A 14,429-nucleotide genomic window follows, 5' to 3' on the forward strand; every position below is an offset into this window, starting at 1 on the left:
GATTCCTAACTGCTGGACCAGCATGGAAGTCTAGAATTTCATCAGTGTCTTAGAAGAGAAAAAAGCATCAATGAGTTGGAGAGTTCAGGAAAAGAAAAACCTCAGTGTCAGTCATTTAGAAATTTGGGCACTTCTGGATTCAGAGGTAACTGGTTTTCCATCACTATCAATAATTGAGTTGTAAGCAGTAATACAGTGTGGAATTGAGTGGGAACAGAAGGGGAGGGTTCAGTTCAGTTCAGTCGCTCAGTCCTATCCAGCTCTTTGCAACCCCATGGTCTGCAGCATGCCTGGCTTCCCTGTCCATCACTAACTTCCAGAGCTTGCTCAAACTCATGTCCACTGAGTTGGTGATGCCATCCAACCGTCTCATCCTCTGTCATCCCCTTCTCCTCCTGCCTTCAATCTTTTCCAGCATCAGGGTCTTTTCTAATGAGAAGAGGAGAGGGAGGGTGAATATTAGTATATCCTGGTCATAGTTTTTTCAACAAGAAATAGTACATGCCTAATGCATGCAGATTCTGAGATTTTCTGGTTTAAAAGGACTGCTGGCCATCTTCAGCCTCCCCATCTAGTTAACTAGACACAGTTGGATTTCCAGCAGCTGCAGCCCTGCAGGTATGTCTTCTCTGATGGGCAAGGCTGTTTCATGCTTAATGATAATGGTTCTTTGCTTCAGAAGGACTTGCTTTGTAAAGCATATTTGCAGGAGAGGGAAGGACTACACCATGGAGCTATACTCATTAGGACCAGGCTTTCTATTTTTATTTTTTTGAAGGTAGCAAATGTTGCAAAAATTCTGTTTAGAGCAGGGCATGTAGTCTTATTCTGCATCTATGGAACAGGGGAGCCAGCTGACTCGCATTGGGAAGCAAACAGAAAGCAGAGGTAAATTTCCTCGTTAGACTTGAATATCCCTTAAAGGTACTTAAAAAATGTAAAATAGCTCTGAGATCTGAATGACCTTATGCTTATGTAGAGCAAATGCCCACGGAGCCCCAGGAGGTCAAGGTCAAAGATCCTTGGACTCTGAAAGCATAGATGTGGGTCTATGTGGTTCTGACAAGGTAAAGGGAGACCACTTACAATGTTTTCTTGTTTTTTTTTTTCAGATTCTCAAAGAGCCTATGGCTCAAAAAAAAAAAAAAGCTCACATACCCCTCTCATTTATCTCATCCAATGTCCTAAAACAGCTGTGACTCACTCAAGACCCAAATCTGAAGTGGTTATGGAAGTCCATGTTTATACTTTTCTATCAAACCACTTTCCAAGGCTTCAACTGATATTGAAAAATATGTCTTTTCCTTACACAAACTTTTTGCTTTAAAGCACCACATTTGAATTGCTTTTCATAGAGACATAAAAACCCTTCCAGGGAGCTAGTTGAGGTAGGTCCACGGGATGCCCCATCTATACTTCCACCAGAGTGATCATGATTTATCTACTTTATATGGTGGAGTTCTGAATAAGATTTATTTTTTTGGAAAGATTCAATTTTCCTAAAATAAGAACTATTTCTTATGGTTCTTATTTGGACACCTATTTGTCTAAAGTGACAAATATGGATTGGAGGCCACCATGTTAACACAGCCTGGTAGTCTAAGTGATGAAAATTTCTCAAAGTTGTGCAACACCCAGTTGCATAATGAAATATCAGAGCTGTGAATAAATGAGGGTCTTGGATTTTGGAAACCCCCAAATCCAGAAAGGGTTTTGGAAACTGGAAAACATCTTCCTGGAGGGATTTATCTCAAAACAAACTCTTTAACATCTTGTCTACTCGTCCTGTTCTGTGATCTTTATAATGTGAGATGCTTAGTTCACTTTGTGATGGAAAGTTTATCCCTGATTTCAGAAACTTCTTAAAATAGAATTTCTGATAAAACTTCTTTGCTTATAAAAACAGTATTGTAAGATAAAAAGGGAATTCCCTGGTAGCCCAGTGGCTAAGAATCTGCCTTCCAATGCAGGGGATATATGTTTGATCCCTGGTCTGGAAACTAGGATCCCACATGCCTGGGGCCACTAAACCCACGTGCCACAACTACTGAGCCCATGCACCCTGGAGCCATGTGACACAATTAGAGAGGCCCACTTGCCACAACTAAAACCCAACACAGACATATACATTAACAAATATTTTAAAAAAGAAGAGAAAATGTCCTTGGCAACATCTTTCCTTACATATGATAATTGAGAAAATTATGGAAGAAATTTATCATTTTTCAAGTAAAATGAGACAAAATGTCATAGTGACTTTTTGAATGGTCTCTTAAGTAGCCCAAATAAATAATAATCTCTTGGCAATAGAAGATGCTCTTCTTTCACTCTTCCTTCTCATTCCCAGACTTTCTATTCTATTGGTATTAAGCCTTACTCATAAGTCAGAATTACAGCTAAATATAAGACCTATGAGGGTATTCCTATTGGCTCAAAATTGGTAAAAGATTTTGGTAAAAGACTGGTAAAAAATCTGCCTGCCAATGCAGAAGATGTGAGTTTGATCCCTGGATTTCCCCTGTAGAAGGAAATGACTACCCAGTCCAGTATTATTGCCTGGGAAATCCCATGGACAAAGGAGCCTGGTGGGTATGGTCCATAGGGTCACAAGAGTCAGATACGACTTAGTAGCTGAACAGTAACAACAACAAGGACCTAAGAAAAGCTTCCATAAGACCAAGAAGACCCCGGCTCACATATTTTACACTAGTTCATGTTTAGCTCAAGCCCTATTTATTTCTTTATGTATCTATGTATCATTGATCTTTCAAAAAGTAATTGCCAAGTTTTGTAAAACACTAACTTATTTCCTCCCCAAAGTCCCAGCTTATAATAAGATGGGGTGAAAAAGTTCAGTTTCTTTAGACATAAAATGAATTCTGACTAAGGAAGCAGTTCTAAATCCTTTCATGTGTTCGAAGTAGAAGAAAGAAAGACAAATCCCACAGGACATCTCTGATTATCTCAAAACTTTCAGAGAAAGCACTTGGCATACCATCATAACTACATACTTCTCAAGCATACTGCACATGTACTGTGATCATTCCATGGAAAAGATTTACTTCAATACATTGAGCTATAGTGCAGTGGGGACCCAGAAAATATTTACACTGTCTACCATACTCTGAAGGAAATATGGAACTTGGCTAGAAGGACAAGCACTTGGGCCTGTCAAGGAATTATGAAACACTTGAAAGCCCACAGGTAAGTACCTCTTAAGAGCTGGCGAGCATCAAAGGATCATTAATTATCCTCTTCACTGTTGTTTTTCTTTGACAAGCATCTCAAATCTCATAGGGGAAGCAGTGGGGCAGGCTGGATACAATGTTCTCAGTGAACCAAGAAGGGAGAACAAAAGAGAAAGTAGAATTTGGGCAGTTTTCAATACATCAAGTAACTCTGTAGTTATCTCAAATTCCAAAGTGCCTGAAAGGACTGGGGTTAAAATAGAAGACAATTGTCTTGAAGGCGATGACAGCAACCAGAATAGACAGGGCTTTACTATACTTGGCTCAGAGAAGTGGTGCCAAGTCTATTAAATCTTCTCATGCACCTAAGGGAAATGTGTTTCTTAAACGATATATCTCCAGAGAACCAAGCAAAGTTACAAAGAGAAAGAGAACATACCTCCCATGGACAAGTTTAAGTAAGAAGAACTTGGCAGTATTTAGTTTTCAAATTATATTCACTTCAACAGTGGAATTAACTTTGATACAGAAATAAAAGATGGGTGGGAATATGAATAAACAACTGTTTCGTTAATTCATTCTTTCATTCATCCATCATTTACTTTCTACTGAGCAGAAATGCTGTGTTGAAGCCTCTGATGTGGGTGTTGTATGCGGCTGCATGCTAAGTCGCTTCAGTCACATCTCTCTGCAACCCTATGGACTGTAGCCCACTAGGCTCCTCTGTCCTTGGGATTCTCTAGGCAAGAATATTGGAGTGGGTTGCTGTGCCCTCCTCCAGGGGATCTTCTCTACCCAGGGATCCAACCCACATCTCTTATGTCTTCTGCATTGGCAGGCAAATTCTTTACCACTAGCACCACCTGGGAAGCCTGGTGGATGTTGTGGGTAAAGGTAAAAGATAACAGTGCTTATCCTCAAGGAGTTTACAAAATTAGCTATTTGGAGGTGAAAATGAATATTTGGGAAGATGAAGAGTCCCTAGAATAGGATGACTGTTGCTTTCAGGCTTAGCATGTTTACAATAGGGAGCCATAGGAATAAGTTCATGGTACTGCTTAATGATGCTGAAAGGACTGATGCTGAAGTTGAAGCTCCAATACTTTGGCCACCTGATGTGAAGAACAGACTCTTTAGAAAAGACCCTGATGATGGGAAGGATTGAAGGCAGGAGGAGAAGGGGACAACAGAGGATGAGATGGTTGCATGGCATCACCAACTCAATGGACATGAGTTTGAGCAAGCTCCAGGAGTTGGTGATGGACAGGGAGGCCTGGTGTGCTGCAGTCCATGGGGTCACAAAGCAGCAGACATGGCTGAACTGAACTGAACTACTTAACGACACATCACAGCTCTGGAGCTTGGATGGCACTGCCTGAAGATTGAGGGAAGGTGCTGACTAAGCTGTATTTCATCCAATTACAAAGTTTGTGGTATTCTTTTGTTGTCTTAAGTAAGAGGTGTGATTTTCAACATAGTATCAGCTTTTAATCACCTCATAATTGCAAGAGAAGCAAACAAAGTTGAAAAGATTTGATATTTCTCTTTATTGACATACCACCTATAAAATTATCAATATTGTACTTGCAGCTTAAAACCTTGTATTCAATCACAGTAGTGAAATGAGGTCTATGGGAGCTTTATACTGTGCATCTCCTATGCTTACTCGTGTTGCTTCCATAATTTATCTCTATATTAAGTGATCTTCTACCAAACTATATCTCTGGAGAAGGAAATGGCAACCCATTCCAGTATCCTTGCCTGGAGATCCCACGGACGTAGGAGCCTTGTGGGCTATAGTCCATGTGGTCGCAAAGAGTCAGACATGACTGAGCAACTAACACATACACACACAAAATTACATAGACGTTCTGTGTGTGATTCTATCCAAGTGAATTTAGTGGAGGCTAATTGTATAAGACAAGATTAAAGGGTAAGGCAAAATAACTGACTTTTGGAAGGCAGGGTTAAGGTCCAGAACAAAGCAAGTATGGTTGTTGATATGATCAAAGCTGAGGCATCAGATAAGAAGAGCATTCTCTGACTCTACGGGAGAGACCACCACATGGGCTAGTTGACAGTTAGTGATGAACTTAGGCTCAAAATCAGAGTCCAGCCAGAAAACATCTAGACATTCAAAATATTGATACTGTGGTAGATAGGCTACCAGTTCTGGGGATGAACATCTTAAGATTGACAATGAAATTTGGATATTAACTTATTCTAAACTGACAGTTCAGTTCAGTCACTGAGTCGTGTCTGACTTTGCGACCCCATGGACTGCAGCATGGCAGGCTTCCCTGTCCATCTGACACCTGTAATTAAACTGAGGATCTTTACTTCTCTATCTGTATTTAGTTTGTATTCTTTAAGAATGTTTGGGGCTTCCAGATGGCACTAGTGGTAAAGAATCCATCTGCCAATGCAGGAGACTTGGGTTTGATCCTTGGCTCGGGAGATCCCTTGGGGTAGGAAATGGCACCCCACTCTAATATTCTTGCCTGGAAAATTTCAAGGACAGAGGAGCCAGAAGGGCTACAGTCCATGGGGCTGCAAAGAGTCGGATACAACTGAGGGACTGAGCACAAGAATTTTTGACACCTCTGCAACCAGAACAAATAGAAAGAAAGAAAAACACATAAAATAAAAGAAAACTATTTCTGAATAAAATTAACCTAAACACACACATTCAAAAATGTTAGAATTTTAGCTGGGAAGAATGATGGGGAGGAAAAAAAGACTTCATGCTCTAGAGACTGTGAGCCACAACTACTGAAGCCAGCGCTCTAGAGCCTGTGCTCTATAACAAGAGAAGTCACCGCAGTGAGAAGCCTGAGCACCACGATGAAGAGTAACCCCCCACTTCCCATAGCTAGAGAAAGCCCAGACACAGCAACGAAGACTCAGTGCAGCCAAAAATAAATAAATAGAAAACAAAGGCTGTTGCCTCAAAATACTATGATCCTTTTTATTCACTTATAGGGGGGGAAATCTCATAGTTAAAGCATCTGGGTAATATTAATACAAAGGAACAAAAATCAGATTGGTTTTCCATCTCCCTGCAGTTGGAGATAGCAAGGAAAACAGAACTCTATGGCTACAGGTCTGGGATGGGAAAGTTATGCCACAAACATTTGGTACCCAGAAGCTTTAGTTATGGATGCAAAGGCAAGGCATTCTTGCAGGAAATTTTCCAGGAAAATGAAGACTTGCCATAGCTAAAGGACACAAGAATCCAAAGTAAAGATTCAGAGTCATAAAAGAAATGATTTTGAATGACATTTAAATTAGTGAAAAATAAATTAGGTTGAATATCAAAAGCAGTTCTTATAAATACTGAAAATTCCAGATGACGATAATAAAAGGAATATGAGGCTATTATCAGGTATCATAAATATGTCCTAAATACATAGATTTATACTGGCAGTATCAAAAAAGACTTTCATACTTGACTTTGAGTTCTGATACTATAAGTTCTTCAAAAGTATGCATATGTGAAAGTTTACAAAACCAAGAGTATGAATATTTCAAAATCCTTAGACAATAATGCAAATCTTGAAAAACAAAGAAAAATCACAGTTCACGTAACAAAAGACAAAATGTAAAAAAATGAAAGAAGAGTTTATCATTAACCAAATATGAGACTTCAGACTTAAGATTAGACATCAAATACTAAAAGAATAGCTTAGAATTTCACAGTGCTAAGTCGCTTCAGGCATGTCTGACTCTTTGCAACCCCATGGACTGCAGCCCACCAGGCTCCTCTGTCCATGCGATTCTCTAGGCAAGAATCCTGGAGTGGGTTGCCATGGCCTCCTTCAGGGAATCTTCCCAACCCAGAAATCAAACCTGTGTCTTTTGCGTCTCCTGCCTTGGCAAGTGGATTCTTTACCACTAGCGCCACCTGGGCATATGATAATAAAAGACAAAACTTCTTAGGAAAAGAAAATAAATTCTAACCAAAGTTTCTTACACGTAGAAAGGAAGTAAAATAACACAAAACATTAACAATGTAAAAACAGAAAAAGATTTATTACCAAATATAAAAGAAGAAATGCTGGCTAATTAGTTGGTTGGGTTTGGTGTGGCTGAAAATAATTGCTTTTAAAGAAGTAACTAGAATCTCTGCCTATTCAGGATAACTTAACTTTTAGGTAGAGACAGGTCTGAAACATGAGGAGCCTATTTTCTTTGTAAGAATGCTTGGAATAAAATTTATTATTTGACTATACTTATAAATCAAGATGTGCATGCTAGGTCGCTTCAGTCATGTTAGACTCTGTGACCCTATGGACTGTAGCCCACCAGGCTCCTCTGTCCATGGGATTTTCCAGTTAAGAGTACTGGAGCAGGTGGCCATGCCTTCCTCCAGGGGATCTTCCCAACCCAGGAATCAAACCCGCATCTCTTATGTCTTTTGCATTGGCAGACTGATTCGTCACTAGTGCCACCTGGGAAACCCAACTCAAGATCTATTTTATTGAGTGGTGTGATCACTCAGGGGGGGCCTTGAACTGCTATAAGCTACTGAAAAAATACCAGTTGATTTCATTCTGGAGATTTTTATATTTGAAGCATATGCAATTTTGAATACTCATAAATATATAAGGATTTGCATGCCCACATACAAATACATACCTGCAATGCACTGGACACCCTAATGTTAAAAAAATAAATTATCCACAGTGAATTTGCCTACCTAATCTGTTGTCACACATTCATTTCCTCTAAAAGCTACCTTCCCTGATTTAAATCATCTAAAGAAACTTCGACAGCTTTCGAAGCAATTTCTCTACAGAGACACAAATGATGTTTTTTTCCCCCCTCTTCTTTCTGCCTACTTCTGCTTTTTAATAGGTACAAATGATTAAAAGCAAAGCTGTTATTGACAGAGAGATACTAAAAACCCAGAGACAACAAGAAGAAGCATTAATTATCTTTTTTAAAAGGGTATATAAGAGTTAGATAGTACATGCAGGAATAGGTACATTTTTAATTGGAATTATTGCTATCATTGTAGTGCCACAGGGGTTGAGGTGGTGCTGAATAAGTGAATTTTAATTCTAAATTAACCAACTGGGTCAGATGGACAGGTGCAGCTGACCATTAATTTCATCCTTAGGGAGAGTAAAGGACAAGAAGTCAAAGAGTAAAAAGAATAAACAATAAAGGATTGCAGGACTTCTAGTTGCTAGGACAAAAACCCTCCCTACCCACTTAATTTTCCGGACCAATAGAGGATGTGCTAGGACTTTTGAAAGTAAATCCTTATGTCTTTTAAGAAATCTCTTCTTATGAAAATGAAACACTCATACTTGTTTTATAAATGAAGTTATATGACTGGTTTTGAGCTGTGTGTTTTAAATGTATTCAGGAGTAGTGCACACATTTTGATCATTTATGCTGAATCGCTCAGTCATTTCCTACTCTTTGAGACCCTTTGGACTGTACCCTGCCAGGCTCCACTGTCCATGGGATTCCCCAGGCAAGAATACTGAAGTGGGTTGCCATTTTCTCCTCCAGGACCTTTCTGACCCAGGGATTCAACCCATGCCACCTGTGTCTCCTGCATGGCAGATTTTTTGCCGCTGAGCCACTGGGGAAGTCCTTTAAGGATGTGATTATATCAGATCACAGACCCATGGGCTGTGAAAAACGTTTCAGCATATTTAATCCATCAGCCCCTTCTTCACCCAGTAACATGTGTTAGTATCTAGAATTCATCCTCGCATATTTTTCTCCACATACAGGGTTTCTATTGCTATTGTCTGCCTTTTAAAAAATCATAGTCTCTGTTATCTTGCTTTTTTTCCTTGAAAATACCTCTTGGAAATTCCTCAAATTATTCCAATTCATTCTTTTTAGTAGCTGCATATTATTCCCTGTGGATATAGCAATATTATTCAATCATCCTCCTTAAATACTTCTATCTCTCTTAGGATTTTCTTTCTAGGAACAAATTGCTGTCTCAAAAGACCTACCTATTGTTAATTTTATGAAATGTTGCTAGACTGATTTCCAAAAAGTGCCAGCACGTCATAGTACCACGATACTATTTTCTCACTCTCTCATAATATATGTTCTTAGTCTTTCATGTTTTGCTACTCTGATGGGTGTAAAGTGGGAAAAAAAAGTGAAACTGTTAGTCACTCAGTCATGTCCAGCTCTTTGCAACCTCATGCTCTGTAGCCTGCCAGGATCCTCTGTCCGTGGCATCCACCAGGCAGAATACTGGAGTGGGTAGCCAGCCATTCCTTTTTCCAGGGGATCTTTTTGACCCAGGGGTCGAATGTAGGTCTCCTGCATTGCAGGCTGATTCTTTACCATCTGAGCCAACAGGGATGGGTGTAAAAAGATATTTATTTCCTTTAGTTTGCTTTCTCCATAAGTGATTATGAGCTTCTTTTTATATATATTTAGTCATCAAAATTGCCTGTCAATTGTTTTTAATATTCCACTGGTTTGCTTGTTTGTCAATATAAGAAATAATACTCTTGCAAATCTATTTATTAGTCCTGTGGCTACCTGCTTTACCTAATTATCTTTCAAAGCATATCATTTATTGATTAACTTTGCTTTTGATATTTTTCCTCTGTATCTATGTTGTCTTTTATGTTTTTCCAAGTTTTTCAATGGAATAAGAATGTATTTGATATTCTCTTGCAGGAATTCATTATTTTATTTTTACATTAAAAATTTACCTGGAAATTGCACTCATATGATTTCCAGTTTTACTTTCTTCTAGGTGGTTGGATGACTGTCATTATTAAATAATTTTTTGTACTTAATTGAAATGCCACATACCTCCTGTTATTACACTTAATAAATAAATATGTGATTAATGAGCTATACTTCTGGATTTTTCTAGATGAACTTTTATTATTTCTAATTTTATTGGATTATGATTATACATAGAGACTTATAAAATATCAACTTTTGAGGAACTGTTAGGATTTTGTTTATGACCAAATGTACTATTTTGTAAATCTTCATGGACAATGAAAAATTATACATTCTCTGTTAGAGAGATATGAGGGTCTCTTTATGTGGTTACTAATCATGTCTACTGATTTTATTAGTCAATTGAGGCTGCAGGATGTCCAGTGGGTGAATGGAAATTGGGACCTGGAGCTCAGAAGAGAGACTGGAGGAAAAAAATAATTCGCAAGTATGTAAATGGTATTTTAAGCCAGTGAAACTAGGTGGGATTTCTCGGGAAGGGAATTTAGTGTGAGAGCGAAAGAAGATTAGTATTAGATCCGTGGAAATCAGTGGCCCTCCTGGGATGTGGAAGGAGAGAAAACAGAAGAAGCTTGAGAAAGATATCATTTTGATGGGTGAGTAAAATATTATAGGAGAGAAAAATCTATTCTTTTTGATACTAGGAATTGAGCATGTTATAAATTTTGTGCTTTAAAAATGATATTTATTTGTATTATAATTTAGTTTATACAATATATATTCATAAGTTATTTGGTTAAATGAAAGAGGAATAGACAACAATCCCAAAATTAAACATTGTAATTATATTTATATTATGATGTTTTGGTCTATAAATATATTAGTATTAGTTATTTATAATAAATGTGAATGTTTCTATTTCACTAATATGTTGTTTTAATCTCATATATTTTGTATTTCACACTAGGAAACCGGGGTCAGTCAATATTTCCACGTAGAAATACTTTTCAAGGAGGATATAGATACATGGAATTTCTTATACATTGCTGGCAGAAGTGTAATTTGGTGTTATCTCCTGAAGTTGAGCATTCAATTTACCATGACTCAGCATATTCCAGTTTAGAGGAAACCTCCATTAAAGAGAAAATCTTACACATTTACAAAGGAAGCATATACCAAAAAATCCATAATACAATTTCCAATAGTAAAAACTGGAAGCAGCTCAAAAGTTCATTTATTGGAAAATGGATTAATAAAGTTCATATTCACACAATAAAATATTATCCATAAAGTAAATGGACAATAGAAATAAATGACACCATCAAAAATCATAGCAATGTAATATTATAGGAAGAAAATGAGTTCCAAAAGCTTACAGGTAGCATGCTATCCTTTCTGTAACATTAAAAAGAACTAGAGCAAACTAACAAATGATACATAGAAATGCAAAAAATTATTTTCAAAGGAAAGTTAGGAAATGATCAGAATTTTGGATGATGCCTATCTTGCAGTGCAGGGCCAACAGGGATGTACTGTTGGAGGAATCATGTAATTAGATGTCAGTTATGCCCTACATTGTAGCTTTTGTTTTGGGATGGTGAATTAGCACCACCAATGTAACAATTGTTACATTGTTCAAAAAGCACTAATTGAATAACTAACCAATAAAAGTGAGGCGAGTGTGGATCAATGATGTCCATGTCATGGCACAGAGATACAGTTCATCCAATACCAGGCATCTGAGTTTGAATGTGGAAAAATTATTTAAAGGTATGGTTTGCAATTGAAGCATAAAGGAAAAGTTGCATATAATTCTCTGTTGTGGTGACTAGATAGTGCTATGATTTTTTTAAAAATTATGAAAGTATGATAACACATTTACAGGAGACTTTGAAAATACAGAGAAAATTTGCATATCATTTCACTATATATTACAGTTATTTTTTTAAGTAGACAAGATTGTTAGTTGGAGTTTCAATATCAAACTCTAAAAAATTAATAGAATGAATGTATGGAAAAGCAGAAGGATAAAGTAGACCAGAAAAACACTGTGAACCAATTCAACATAAGATTTGTCCTATTTTCACAGAACAGCAGGGTACAAATTATATTCAAGTTCACATAAACTATAAACTAGGAGACACTGGAACATATCCAGGGACATAAAACAAGTTGCAAAAATTTCATTGTATAAAGGTATTGAAATCATACAAAGTCTCTTCTCTTATCACTGTGGAATTATGTTAGAAATCAATATCAAAAGATATTTGAAAATAACCCACTTATTTTCAAGTGCAATGTGATATTTACCAAGAGAAATCTTTAGTTTAGCCATTGAAAGCCTCAATAATGTTAGAACACTGAAAAAACACAGAGGCTGATTGCAGAGAAGAAAGCATTTAAATGAGAAATTAGTATCAAAATGAGAAATTAATCTCAAACATACTTTGATGTATTTGTATTTGATGATGTATTCGATGATATATTTGATGTATTTGGAAATTTATAAACTCTCACTGTGCATGGTAGGAGACTGGAAAAAAATAGGTCCTGTTCAGAAATGTTACCTTTTTCAGATGTAGAATTATTCTTTTTAAATACTCTATGTTGAAATCTAATACAGAAATCATTTTGTTCATTACCTGTTTGCATAAGTTCAGGAAGAGTTCATTTCAATTTGATTTATTTTTCTCTCTAGATAGGAATCTGTTCTTGAGGCTTATAAAATATTGTTAAAAACGGTAAATCCTGAATCTTTCAAGGAATATTCTGCTCGCTAGTTTCCTTTGCCTTTCTTTTTTTTTTCTTCTTTTCTGTACAACTACAGCAGGAACAATACATTTTTATGGCCTCTCATACTTGACACTTTAGTTAATTGCCCAACATTGTAGGAAATCATTTTGATAACCATGGCCTCTAACCTTGTATTTTGAATATTAGCCTCTGAATTCCCCTATAGTATTAATACTTGGAGATTACAAACCTTTTTTTTAGCAGCTGTGTATTTTCATTCACCTTTTTATTCAGCACTCAACACAGGGTGAAATCCTTGTGTGTTTATAGCATAGAGTAAATAAGGAAGCGTTCCAATCAGGATGCTATTGTATTTCAATAGGCATGTTATATTCATTTATGTTGAGGAGTTCCACTCACATCACCAGGAGGGTTTATCCTTGGTTGATAGTCATTTTGCTAGATTGAAAGCTTTCCTGTGTTTTATTTTAAAATTATCCACATTCTTCACATTTGTTTTCTTTGAAAACTTGATTCCCAAGAACAGAGTGCCTCTTGGCAGTTATTTTGCATGTTGATGCCATTGGAAATAATGCTAAATTGTTTTTATTATAATATGAAGACATTCATATATATTTTGTATTCAAGATTCTTTTCTTTGGATATGTTAATGTTCATTTGGTATCCTCCAGTAGAGGACTTTCCTGGTGGCTCAGATGGTAAAGAATCTGCCAGGAATGTGGGAAACCTGGGTTTGATCCCTGGGTCAGGAAGATTCCCTGGAGAAGGGAAAGGCAGCCCACTCCAGTATTCTTGCCTGAAGAATTCCATGGACAGAAGAGCCTGGTAGGCTACAGCCCATGGATCTGCAGAATCAGACATGACTGAGTGACTAATACTTTCATTTTCACCTTTCTTTCATGCACTGGTAGGGCCTTACTGATTATTAAAATTAAAAAGTTCTTCGAAACTTATTGTTAAATGTCCACTTGCCTGATCCTTTATAATATCCCTCTGTTGTTTCAGACTCTTCCCTGAGTACCCTGACACCAGGGGACTTCCCTGGCGGTCCAGTGTCCAAGACTCTACTCCTAATGCCATGGGTTTGGGTTTGATCCCTGGTCAGATCTCACATGATCTCACATGCCACGACTAAGAGTTCACTTGCCACAACTAGAGATTCCACATGCCACAACTAAAGATCCTGCATGCAAAAATGAAGATCGAGGATCTCACATGTTGCAACTAAGACCCAGCACAGTCAAATAGATAAAAAAAATATTAAAAAAAAGATTCCTGCCACCAAATGGTTAATAGATGGCAAAGGAGATTTGGTCTAGCTCTATGGCAATGTTTATTTTTATTAGAGCTCTTACAATAACAATCATATCATAGTAGTAGTGGTAGTTGCTCAGTTGTGTCAGACTCTTTGTGATCCCATGGACGATAGTCCAGAGACCAGACTCCTCTGTCCACAAGAGTCTCCATGCAAGAATGCTGGAGTGGGTAGCCATTCTCTTCTCCAGGGAATCTTCCCAACCCAGGGACTGAAACTGGGTCTCTCGCATTGCAGGCAGATTCTTTACCCCCCCCCCCAAAAAAAAAAATCATATTATACCTATTGTTAAATAATATTGACTATCATCTGTATGTGCCTTTTTCATTATATGAATAATGGTTCAAACCTTCATAAGAAAACTGAGGACTGCTCAAATCCTCAAGAAGCAATGTCTAATTAGCAAGGTTAATTTACGTTCATAATTATAATCATAGCAATGAGTGTAATCCCCAAGGCTTATAAAAATGCATTTTAATAAATTTATTGGA

This window comes from Dama dama, chromosome 27 (assembly GCF_033118175.1).
Source record: "Dama dama isolate Ldn47 chromosome 27, ASM3311817v1, whole genome shotgun sequence".
Classification (NCBI taxonomy): Eukaryota; Metazoa; Chordata; class Mammalia; order Artiodactyla; family Cervidae; genus Dama; species Dama dama.